This window comes from Myotis davidii, unplaced genomic scaffold (genome assembly GCF_000327345.1).
Source record: "Myotis davidii unplaced genomic scaffold, ASM32734v1 scaffold189, whole genome shotgun sequence".
NCBI lineage: Eukaryota > Metazoa > Chordata > Mammalia > Chiroptera > Vespertilionidae > Myotis > Myotis davidii.
Genome location: NW_006383017.1, coordinates 949,285 through 961,326, shown reverse-complemented (window position 1 = coordinate 961,326; position 12,042 = coordinate 949,285). Strand labels below are relative to the sequence as shown.

Sequence of the window (12,042 nt, the reverse complement as noted above, 5' to 3'; positions counted from 1 at the left end):
AGTTCACTCTGCCGCAATTAGGGAAAGTGAACAGGTCTCCTTGCTGTTTTCAAACATAGCCTGGTACCTTATCACCCTAGCACCTGTGCTCAAGCTGTACCCTCTGCCTAGAGCTTCATTTTCCCAGACTCCCCTTCTTCAGGCCTTAACCCTGACCTGTGCTTTAGATCCTTCCCGCACTTTTGATCATTTTTAGCATGCTCTGCTTCTTCCAATAGTTTTTACTACCATTTAACATGCTATTTATTTACTTATTTACTTGTTAATTTTTCTCACCATTACCAGAAAGTTACTGCCACCAGCACAGAAATTTAGTCTATTTTGTTTGCCTAAAACAGTGCCTGACACCATAGTAGACATCCAGTAACTTTGTTGAATAAATTAGTGAATATATGAGTGGCTTCCCATTGATTTTAGGATGACCTATACCAGTGATGGCGAACCTATGACATGTGTGTCAGAGGTGACACGTGAACTCATTTTTTTGGTTGATTTTTCTTTGTTAAATGGCATTTAAATATATAAAATAAATATCAAAAATATAAATCTTTGTTTTACTATGGTTGCAAATATCAAAAAAATTCTATATGTGACATGGCACCAGAGTTAAGTTAGGGTTTTTCAAAATGCTGACACACGGATCTCAAAAGGTTTGCCATCACTGACCTATACCCTTCACATGGCCTTCAAGGCCCTAAATGATTGAGTTCCTAGCTATTTGCCAGGCTTATCTCCTGCTGCTTTTCACATGCTGACTTTCCTACCTACCTGTTAGGCCTTTAAATTCACCTTTTTCATCACATGATAGAATATTCCCTTTCCCTGTAAAATGTGTTCCTAGGTGAATTCCAATGTCATTTCTTCAAGAAAATCTTCATTCATCGTCCCTTTCCCTCTAAGGACCCATGATTATATGCTTTCACAGCATCCTGACCTTCTCCTTCATGGAACTAGACAATAAATTCTAAGGGGTCAGAGACCTTGTCTAGCTTACTCATTTCAAAAACTTCAGCACTGTCTTATACATAGTAGACGTTCAATAAATCTTTATTGAATAGATCTAATTTAATCCATATAAATAAGCCTATAATTTATAACTCTAAATTATTGATCCAGTTTTACACATGAAAAGTAAAAGGGCCCAGACAGGTTTTCTCATTTGCCCAAGGGATGTGGAATAACCCATAATGAAGGCATAACTGTCTCCTGTCGTCTGTATTGAAGTGGAGAGGTACAGGTCAGTGCGGTTTATGCCAGGGCTGTGATTGGAACCAGTGAATGGTTTCAGCATGACTTACCAGGTCACTCCTAAAGGATGACTAGTCCCCACTCCTTGTATATAAGGTATACAGCTGTCATTTTCTATAAGGAAACAACTGGAACACTAGTGTTTAAACATCTAATGGTATTTTACCAGTTAAATTTGTTTCTAAAATATTCAAAAGAAAAAAGGACCCAACCCCTTAAAAATAGAGGTAGTTTGTCTCAGGCAAGAATAGATTATAAAACTGTAGAAACCTGCATATTTCAATAAAAAGACTACATTTTTATGAATTTTATGTGCATAATGGGCATTTTTTGACTAAGCAGTTCCACATTCAGCATTACTTAGAGTAATTTTAAATATAATGTAGACATGAAGAGTCCATTTGAATATACTAGGCTACTAGAAAAAAATATTACTATAGAATTTATATAGCTATTCTAACACACAGGATCAGTGTATGTCAAACGTTATTAAAGTACTTTTTTCTTTGTTAGATCATCACCATATAGTATTGTCATACTTCTTTTAATCTTAGAAGTGGAGACTTTTGGAAACTAGAGCTTCTCTATATGTGAGAAAGTTGCATTATAAAGGTTTCTTTTTTTGAGGGCAAGTGTCTTTCATATCTAAAAATGTTCATACAAAAATGCCCTGTATGTGTAGCTCTTTGTGTTTGAAAAGAACAGTGCTGATTCAGTGAGATTTGTGACATATATTAGGGACCTTTTGTAAAGACTGCATTTCATTTATCCTGGTGCTCCCTCAGCTCTATTTACAGAGACCTTCTGCAGTGGAAAAATACCCAAGGGCCAATCAGTGGAAGATGCAAGAGAGAGATTGATTAACAATGAGTTGTTAATTAATGAGTTGTTGATTAACAATAAGTTGACCCCATTTTGGTATCTTATTTTGGTTTTGTAGTCCAGGACCCTAGTTGCCTTATTGGCTTTTCCCATAAATATGGTAGAATCTGGTTCCTGATGAATTTTCTAAGGTCAGAACCTGTAATTCCCTATTTTTAATATATTTTATTGATTTATTACAGAGAGGAAGGGAGAGGGATAGAGAGTTAGAAACATCAATGAGAGAGAAACATCGATCAGCCGACTCCTGCATGCCCCCTCCTGGGGATGTGCCCACAACCAAGGTACATGCCCTTGACCGGAATTGAACCTGGGACCCTTGAGTCCGCAGGCCGATGCTCTATCCACTGAGCCAAACCGGTTAGGGCCCCTATTTTTATTATATTGCTTACTCTACAAATAGGTCTTTGGTCAGTTTATAAGCTTTGTGTTTTTGTTGTTTGTTTGTTTTAATCCTCACCTGAGGATATGTTTTTATTGATTTTTAGAGAGAGAGGAAGGGGAGAGAAGGATCAATGTGAGAGAGAAGCCTTGATCAGTTGCCTCCTGGATAGGCCTTGCCTGGGAATTGAACCCTCAACCTTTTGGTATACAGGACAATGCTCTAACCAACTGAGTCACCTGGCCACTTAGTGTTTTAAGCAAAAGTTATCCTGTTTGTTTGATTTAAAAATACTGGGCATATTTAGTTTTTAGAAACTAAATTTCAAGTTGTTCAGAAATGATGTTAAACAGTTTACCTAGAATTATAACCCAGAAGGTCTTTATATAGACTATATAAACATGTATTATTACTTTAAAATACTTAAATTTGTTAAGCCTACTAAATTAGAATAAATAGAAAACAACATGCATTTTAGACCAATTGCCTTCTTTTATCCATGCATTAGCCTGTACTGTGATATTTGTAAGAAAGGTCAGATCAATCAAAACATTTCCATATTCTACCCAAAGTCCCACATCAGGAAAAAAGTTCCTAAAAGTTATGTTTTGAAAAGTAGTGATACTAAAACATCCATTAAGCGTATCATAATTTAGAGATTAAGCAGAAGTTCAAAGCCTAAGAGGGAAGGAATTAAGTGACTGAAAATGAAGAGGTAATATGAAATTAATCGATTTTGAAGCAGTTATAGACTTCACTTATCAAAAGTGCCAAGGGATTGGTATTTCTCCAAATATTTTTTTAATAAAGATGAAGCTGGCGGTGGGGAATAAAAGTTATCAGTTCTTAATTTATGAGCATTAGATTAATTAAAAGTGTGTTAAATTAACAAAAGGTATTGTAAATGAAAATACGTTTCTCCATCCATCTCAATGTGGACACTATGTTTAAAACCATATAAACTAGATATGGCTCATCAAACCTTCACTGAGAATTGCTTTTCTTGGTCTATTTTTTTTTTATTAAGTTGTTTAGTACACTTAAAACTGTCAATGAATAAAAATAATTGCTCCAAGCTTTTATGGCTGCCTTGATAGGAATCTATAGTTCAGTTTTATATGTCTCTATTGAATGCAGTTCTATGTGTACATTCTCTCCTAAACTATTAAAAATAGTAAAGAAAAAATTATTTTTTAAATTTTCATAAAAATTTTACCAAGCCTACAGATGGGACTTTAAAAGACAACATTTGTTGTTAGAGTTTGATTTGATTTTCATCAATGTTTTGCTTTACTAATGATTTTGTAACGCATGGGCAGTGCTATTGCAGTTCTTTATATTACTGAAATACTAAAAGCTTAAGCTTGTTGGTGGCCGCCGATTGTGTTTGTTTATTTGCACATATAAATGGTTTGGACATGTGAATGTATCTTTTCCCCCTCTCATTCTAGTTGGACTGATCCAGAGGTTTCTTGTACTTCAGATTTACATACCCCTGGGACAAGACTTCTCCACTGAATTGCTGTAAGATATACAGAACTTCTTTCAATGTTTTATATGTTTGAGACATTTGATCAATTAAAGCAATACGAAGTCATTAATTACAAGTGGCAGTTTTTGCATTAAAGAACAGTGACTTATCAAGTTGACATAAAGTAATTAAACTAATTTAATCATATTTCTTAGACATCACTGTAGTCTGGCATTTCCCTGAGGGAAGGAAGCAAATTTAATCTGTTTTAAGAAAATATCAAAGGATTATGAATTTGGTAATAAACAACCTATAACTTGAAGAAATAAATAATCCAAAATTTTGAAATTTTGGTTCAAATGGGGGTCAGCAATGTTATGTTTTATGCTGTCTGCTATTTAAAACTATGTTTGGTTTAAATTTGACTGAAATACCTTGTTTTAATGTTGCTCAGTTTAGAAATGTTGGTCCTTTCTGTTTATATATAGATGGTTTGGAATGTATTCATTTCAAATGACCTTTCTATAATTAGATTATTTAGCAAAAATGAGAATATACAACTATTACTCAGTTGTGCAATCTGTTGTCTGAGATAATTCAAGAATGAAGATATTTGATTTGTACACTCATATAGAATTGAATATTATTTAAGATTTAGTTAATACAGGGTGGGGCAAAATAGGTTTACAGTTCACATGGAAAATAATACAATAATTAATAAATAATACTACAAGAATAAACTCTGTTTCATGTACTCACAGCTATAAATCTACTTTTGCTACTTCCTATACATTTATATATTTTCATTATAGCATTGCATTTAAAGTATGCTATTTTCTAAATTTTTTCTTTTGTAATTAATAGCTGTCCAAGGTCTAAACTTAGGCTTTTATTTTCCCTGCTGGAATAAGTGGCTTTTCCTAATAATGAAGGTAATTTTGTACTGGAAACACTGGTACAAACTAAGAGAAAGGAAGAGCTTCCTTAATAAAATGCAAATAACATAAATTTGAGGTTATTCTTTTCTCTTTATGTGAATTAGAATATTAAGAATTTTTGCAGATGTTGCTAAAATATGAATTTTAGCTATTAATATACAATCTTGTTTTCTTGATTGGTAAAGGATAGATGTAACAATTTGTACCTTTGTTTTGTTCAACTTTAAACCTCAGTGAATGTCTAAGGTTTTCTATTATTGTTTGCCTTGGTTACTAAGATTCTTTAAAATAGTTCTTACAGTGATAGGACCAAAACATTATTTGTTGCTCTTAAGAATCCTTTTCTGGTTTTGTAGAAAGAACATTTTTAAGATTCTAAAGGCATACTACTTGTACATAGAGTGCCATAGAAAGCTTTATTTTTAGTGTAGGGGAAATGGCTTCCTACCAAATGGAAGAAGGCAAATTATAAATATATATTTTTAATATATTTTGATTGATTTCAGAGAGGAAGGGAGAGAGACAGAGAGATAGAAACATCAATGATGAGAGAGAATCATTGATAGCTGCCTCCTGCACACCCCACAATGGGGATCAAGCCTGCAACCTGGATATGTGCCCTGACTGGGAATGAAATGGAGACCTCCAGGTTCATAGGTCAATACTCAACCAGTGAGCCACATCCCACGCTGACTATTTTTAAGTTCCTTGCATGGCAATCCCGTTCAGCCCCTCTTAGCCTGATCTCTACCACTTATACTTTGAGATTCTTCAGAAGCAGTGGTGTGGGCACTGGTGGGTAGGTGGCCTTTGGATAAAAGGTATGCAAGACACTTGATTAAACTTTTTGCTGATGGGCACTCTTTTTTTAAATAACAAATTAAGCTTTGTTTGTGTCCCCAAGCACTTGAATTTACCACTCTAGCCTAAGTAATATATTGTTTTAAGTAATTTAATAATAATAAAGCTTTAATTTCTAAGAAATTGATAAGTATCTTAGGTTTATCTTAGTCCTAGCAAGAGAGCAGCTGTAAGTAAGCCTGACTACTCCTTTGTTACCCTGCTATTAATGCTGTTGGCCTGTGTAAGGATGGGAAAACATTTTCAGAGGTGTTGGGATTAAGGATTACATTTGAATGCAGTTGACTGTAATCATAGATTCTCTTGTTCTTATATACACATGAACATTTTGACTTTCCAAATGGTTTTAGTTTTACAGTTTTAGCAAGAGAAATACCTTTTGACCTGATACAAGGTCAAAATTATTAAATAACATAGGGAAGGCACTCTCTGTTCTGACATTGTGAATTTATCAGATTATAAATTAACTCTTCATTTGCATTTGTTACTAATAGGTAATAAAATATTTTGCTGTTTTAGGACGTAATGACAGAGACCATGTTTTTACAAGTAAGGAAGTAGAATGAGTATACTTTGTCTAACTATAGCTTTTTTCCCTCTTAAATGAAAGGACTTATTTTCAGCACCTTTAGTGTTTCACTATATTTCTGGCAGCATACCCCCAGGCTATTTTAAATAATACATTTCTCCCACAGCTTAAAAAGTCACACAGCAAAAGATAGCTGGCTTCTAAAATTTTCCATTGTCAGAGTGGGAGAGGCATTTTGTTTTACAAAGAAACATTCACACATCAAGAGGTTTTCATAAGTGGAGTCTTGCCAGCTGGCTTATTAACTTAATAATAATTTCTCCAACATCTCCCTGTGGGTCTCATGTGCGCTGGATGACTAAACTGCTCAGGGTGAGGTCATGCATCTGTGGGTTAGCAGATGCCTCAGAACCAGCAACAGCTCTGCTTGAGGAATCAGTCAGGCAACAAATGAATGAGTTCCTGTTATTGTCAGGCAGTGTGTTAGACATGGGGGAGCCAATCTACTTTGAATCTGTATATTCCACGCCCGGCCCCCCTCTTACAGCCACCCTCCTGGTCCTTAACCACCGTCACATTTCCCATGATCTACTGTCAGAGGATCCCAGTGAGTTTCCCAGAGTCTTCTCTTGACCTTTTCTAATCTAGTCTCCACCCTGCAGCTAGAGTGATCCTTTTGTAATCACAAAAGCAACTGCAATTCCCATTGTACTGCAAATTGCTGGGGTCCAGCCCCAGCGGGTCCAGGGGTCCCCAAAGGTGTGGACGGAGTCGGCGAAGAAGGAATGACACAGAGACAACATTCATTTGATCAGCAGCCTTGCCAGGATCTCTCCACCCTGCAGCTAGAGTGATCCTTCTGTAATCACAAAAGCAACTGCAATTCCCATTGTACTGCAAATAAACTCCCAAACCCTGGATACTCCTATGTGCTCTGGTAGCTCACCTCCCCTTCTCATCTCATACCACTCTGCCCTGCAGTCACCATTTGCAGCCATGCCGGCTCCTTTCCAGCCATACTGGCTTTCCCTTCCCCACACCCTTCCAGTGAGGTCTCTTCTTAGGTCCTGTGCACAAGTGGTTTAAATCCCCATTTCTTTGCCCAGCTGGAGTGGCTCGGTTGGAGCATTGTCAGGGCATGGACCTGGGTTGGGATCGTCTCCGTTCAGGGCACATGTGATCAATGTTTCTCACACTCTCTCTCCCCCTTCCTTTCTCTAAGCATGTTCTCCAATGATGATTTTTTTTTTTAAATCCCCATTTCTTTGCCTTGCCTACTCCTACTCAGCCTTCTCATCACAGCTTGTGTCCCTTCTTCACAGAGATCTTACTTAATTTCCCTTAACTAAATGAGTTCCATCTCTTATGCTCTTTTCTAACAGCCTGCTCTTTTCCTTTATTACAATACCAGTTTGTAATTATATTTTTACCTGATTATATGTCGTTTTTAGTAGACTTTGAGTTCCATGAGGACTGGGACCCTGTCTGTCTACCCATCATGGTATTTCAGCACCTCACAGTGCCTCGCCCAGAAGCTTTCAAATCTGGATGAGTGGGCTGGAGGGGACTAATGGACAGAAATGGATAAACAGGACCCAATATAATTTACTCTTAGGGTGAAAGATCAGTTGAAAGCCTATTTAAATACATCTTGATAAATGTTATGATGACATAAGAGCAAGACCTATGCGGAACATGTGTGGTATTAGGTAGAAGTAAGCGCATAGGCTTGAAACTAGACAGATCCATTGTCAAATCCTTTTTTATCTCTGTAGGACTTGGGGCAAATTATTTAACTCACCTTCACCATGGGATGAGAGTAATAATACCTACCTCACAGACGTGTCATAAGAGTTCAATGAGAAAATTTATATACAATATAATGGCTAATATTTGTTAAGCACTTACTAGATACTGGCCTTTGCTCTAAGTACTTTGTTTATTTCAATTAATCTTTAAAACAAGTGGTGATGTTAATTATTGCCTCTGTTTTACTATTGAGGAAACTGAAGTCCAGAAAGGTTAAGGAATCTGCTAGAGATTATAGACCTACTCACTAGCTCTTAGAGCCAGAATTCAAACTTGTAGTCTAAATCTACACTTTAACTTAGCCAAAAGGCAACAAAGTGATAATGTAGTCTAAATCTAAAACTTGTGCTCTGTACTGCCATGCCATGCTGCCATACTTTTAAATATTGTTATTTTTCTAACTATACTTAGGTACTTATCTAGCAGATATAATTTATTTGAGTTTTGGTACAAGATGAAAGTGCTAAGCCTTCTGCATCATTTTTAGGGGTGGCTCAATATAGTATTACTAGTGGCCCGGTGCATGAAATTTGTGCACATTAAAAGGGAATTAATTAGAGGAAATATTTTAATATTGCTATTTGTCCTTTCTCTATAATAGAAGTGTCAGAGATGAAAGAAAATTAGTAAAATGTATATGAAAATAATATGTAAATTTATTAATAAATAAACAATAGCACTCTCACGTCCCCCAGCCTCGCTCTGCATGCAGCCCCACCCACCCACACCTCCCCAGCCTCGCTGTGCATGCAGCCCCACCCACCCACACCGGCTGCGCACGCAGCCTCCTGCTGATTGGTCATTACGGCGAGAGGGCATCATGACTATTTGCACATTAGCCTTTTATTATATAGTATCATTAGAGTTCCAGGAAGGAAAGGTCTTTCATTCTGAGATGTTCCTGTTTCTGTCTTTACCCTTTTCAGAGAAAAGTGCCTGAGAATTAAAGGAAGAATTTTACCCAAATCTTTTTTGTTTTAGTACTTTGCATCTCAGATGTGGCAATACTCATATTACACTTTCTTTTTTAAATACTCACATTACACTTTCTGTTTTAAATGAAAGCTAAGAATCAACTTTACTTCTCTGTTGATTCTTTATTTTTGTTCATACTGAGATCTTTTTTTTCTTTAACATCTAAAAAATATAATATTCAGAATCTTGCACCTGTGGGTAAGGTGCTTTCAGAGCTTAATAACCATTACATTTTGCATGTGGAGCCAAGAGAGCACTGTACTAACACTTAATATCTGTAGCAATATAGTAACAGAATTCTCTCATATTTCTCTCTTTTGGTGTCAGCATACAAAAGAAAATCCCCTCCCTGCTTTATACAAATAAACCCTATGTTTTAATTTGCTTATTTCTTAGTATTAGTTGCAATTTTTATTTCCAAAGTATTTTAGTATACCTGTGTCTCACTGTTTGACCTGAAGTTAAATGATTCAATAAACAACAACTTTTTAAGAATTCTTTCATTTTGTGGTCCCTTCCGTACTGCAGCATCATGGCAGTGGGAAGCCAGCAGCTCCCCTGTGTGGGTTGATAGGTGGTACAGAGCCTGGAGGCAGACATCTGGTGCACGGGAGAAGCTCCATGAACCAGAGCTCTTGGAAGGGAACCAACTGCATCTTGAAATAGAAATCCATTTTGCTAAATTTGATACTGCCAATCATACTAAGGGACTTTGGTCTATTACAATTTTTGACAGGGATTGTATTCATTTTACTGAATATTGTTGATCCACATTAATTCCTTCTTTCTATCCTTATTTTGTCCTGATCTTGGTGAATTATGAGATTTGTAATGTTAATGCCTCTAAGACAATTGACATTATTTTTCTCATTTTTACTCAGCTCAACCAGTGCTTTTTTGACATATGGGATGAACACACTATGAAAGCCACTGGTGGGCATCATCTTATTTGGAGAGGTTGGGATCCCTAGCCTGTGATCCTAAGGAATATTTTTACCAAAATGGTTCACATGTTGAATCCTTAGCTGTTTGGAGTACTACTTGCATTTGAAATCTGATAAAGGAAATTCTTAAAAAAAGAAAGAGACCCCCTTAAAGGGTCACTAATCCTTACAAATTTTAACTGGTTCTTTGTGATCTCTTTATTGCAATATTTTGAATTTGAAGTATATCTGAGTAGAGTGTAATAATTTTAACCTAGAATTCAATCTAGGATTTATGATGCTTATTTCAGTTTTTGTTTCATCCTTTTGCTCCATCCTCTAGTTATATGCCTTTGGACCAGACACTTAAATTCTGTCTCAGTTGCCTCTTCAGTAAATGGTAATGTGACCTTTTATTTTTATTTTTTTTTAGTTTTAATTACCAGAATTAATTGGTGATATTAGGTTTTTCCTAAGAAATTTTAGGAGGTTTATATTTATGTGGATTCCTCAGAGCTTTTTTCCCCATTTCCATAAAATAGATAATTAAAACATAGCTATCCTACAAAAGTAAGCTTTAGCATTAAGGCAATTTAATGAAAATTACTCTTACGTCACCTTTTCTGTATTGATACTAGTGAGTTAGACAAAGGAGTCAGGAGAGAAATTTAATAGAAATTTCAGATTCTTCTATCCTATTGAATTCTGCTCCTACTGTCCCTTCTTTGGTGATGTTGGAGACAGTAGACTCCTTTGAAACTTTAAACCAAGTAAAGTGAATATGGCCTCGCAGCTGTCGACCCGTTCTTTTCACATGTCACCAGTCTCCTTCAGCCACTTTGAAGCTAGCCAGCAGAGTTGAGAGAACACCTCAATTTGATATCTTTAGGTCGGAATGACATTGGTGAGAGCTTTTGAGGTTGTGTACATTTAACCAAGCATAGCTCTTCCTGTGGAAAATTTATTTTTTTCATTTTAATGCCTTCCTTTGAAGAAAATAGTGGTTGCTATGTAGCTCTTAAGTTATTTATTTTTTAAAAAATGTTATCTAAGTGCAGTGTATTATATTATCCAATGAAATCATTTGCCACTGAGTGAATGTATCTCTAAATTGTGTGTATAGAACTAAGCAAAAGTGGCCAGTGGTTGCTCTTTTTTAAGCTAGAAATATTGTATACTAAAGTGATAACGACACTGCAAGTTTCATTAGCATTTTGAATGCATTTCAAGGCTAATTCCAACTTCTATTTTTCCTTTTTAAAATCATCAGTACTTAAATCTCAGTATTTTAATTATATCCAATTAATGTTTTTGCATAATCAGTATATTTTGTTACATGCATTAGTAAAAAGCACTTTAATATGCTTTGCATACTGACTTTCATAATATATTAAATTTGCATGCCTTAAAATAGATTTTATGTGGAAGTTTTAGATAACACATGTGATCTTATATAAACCAGATGCAATATTCTTTATTGAATAAATGTTCTTTGAGAAATCTTTTCTTCCTTGTTTTTAGTTCATTTATTTTAATTTTCTAAATTATTTTTTAAAAATCCTTTAGATAACCTTGATACATGTTGAAAGCTAAAATAAAATGTTAGCAAAAGAAAAATTGCACATACAGAAATATTTGGAAGTGTTCTTACTCTGTAAAATTGTAATAAAGGCCATACATTTGTTAATCACTGTGCAGTTCAACGATTGCCTTACACATTATCAAGTCAGGATCCTGTGATGGGTTGGATGATAAGCCTAGGAGTCATTGGCTCTGCCATGTGTTAGCTTGAAGACCCTGGGCAAGTTGATGAACTCTCTGTGTGTCACAGGTTCCTCTGTGTAACAGGGATGGTATTTACACCTATTTATTATTGAATCATTATGAAGATTAAATTGGATAATGCCAAGTAGCAACTGTACAGTAAATATTAATTTTACATCCCTAAATATAGATAGGAATGCAGGGATATTTGATTTTTAAATTGTGCTTCTGAAACATTTTAAGACAATTTGAGCATGTCT

At 35.5% G+C, this 12,042-nt stretch overlaps 1 protein-coding gene across 1 annotated transcript in view; it reads left to right on the top strand.

Moving 5' to 3' along the window:
- Positions 1-12,042, top strand: part of LOC102767578 (chromosome unknown open reading frame, human C3orf67) — a 217,528-nt gene that overhangs the window by 9,894 nt on the left and 195,592 nt on the right. The window contains exon 3 of the mRNA XM_015558251.1: positions 3,964-4,036. The gene's annotated coding sequence lies outside the window, so the exon portion shown is untranslated. The remainder of the gene's footprint in view (positions 1-3,963; positions 4,037-12,042) is intronic.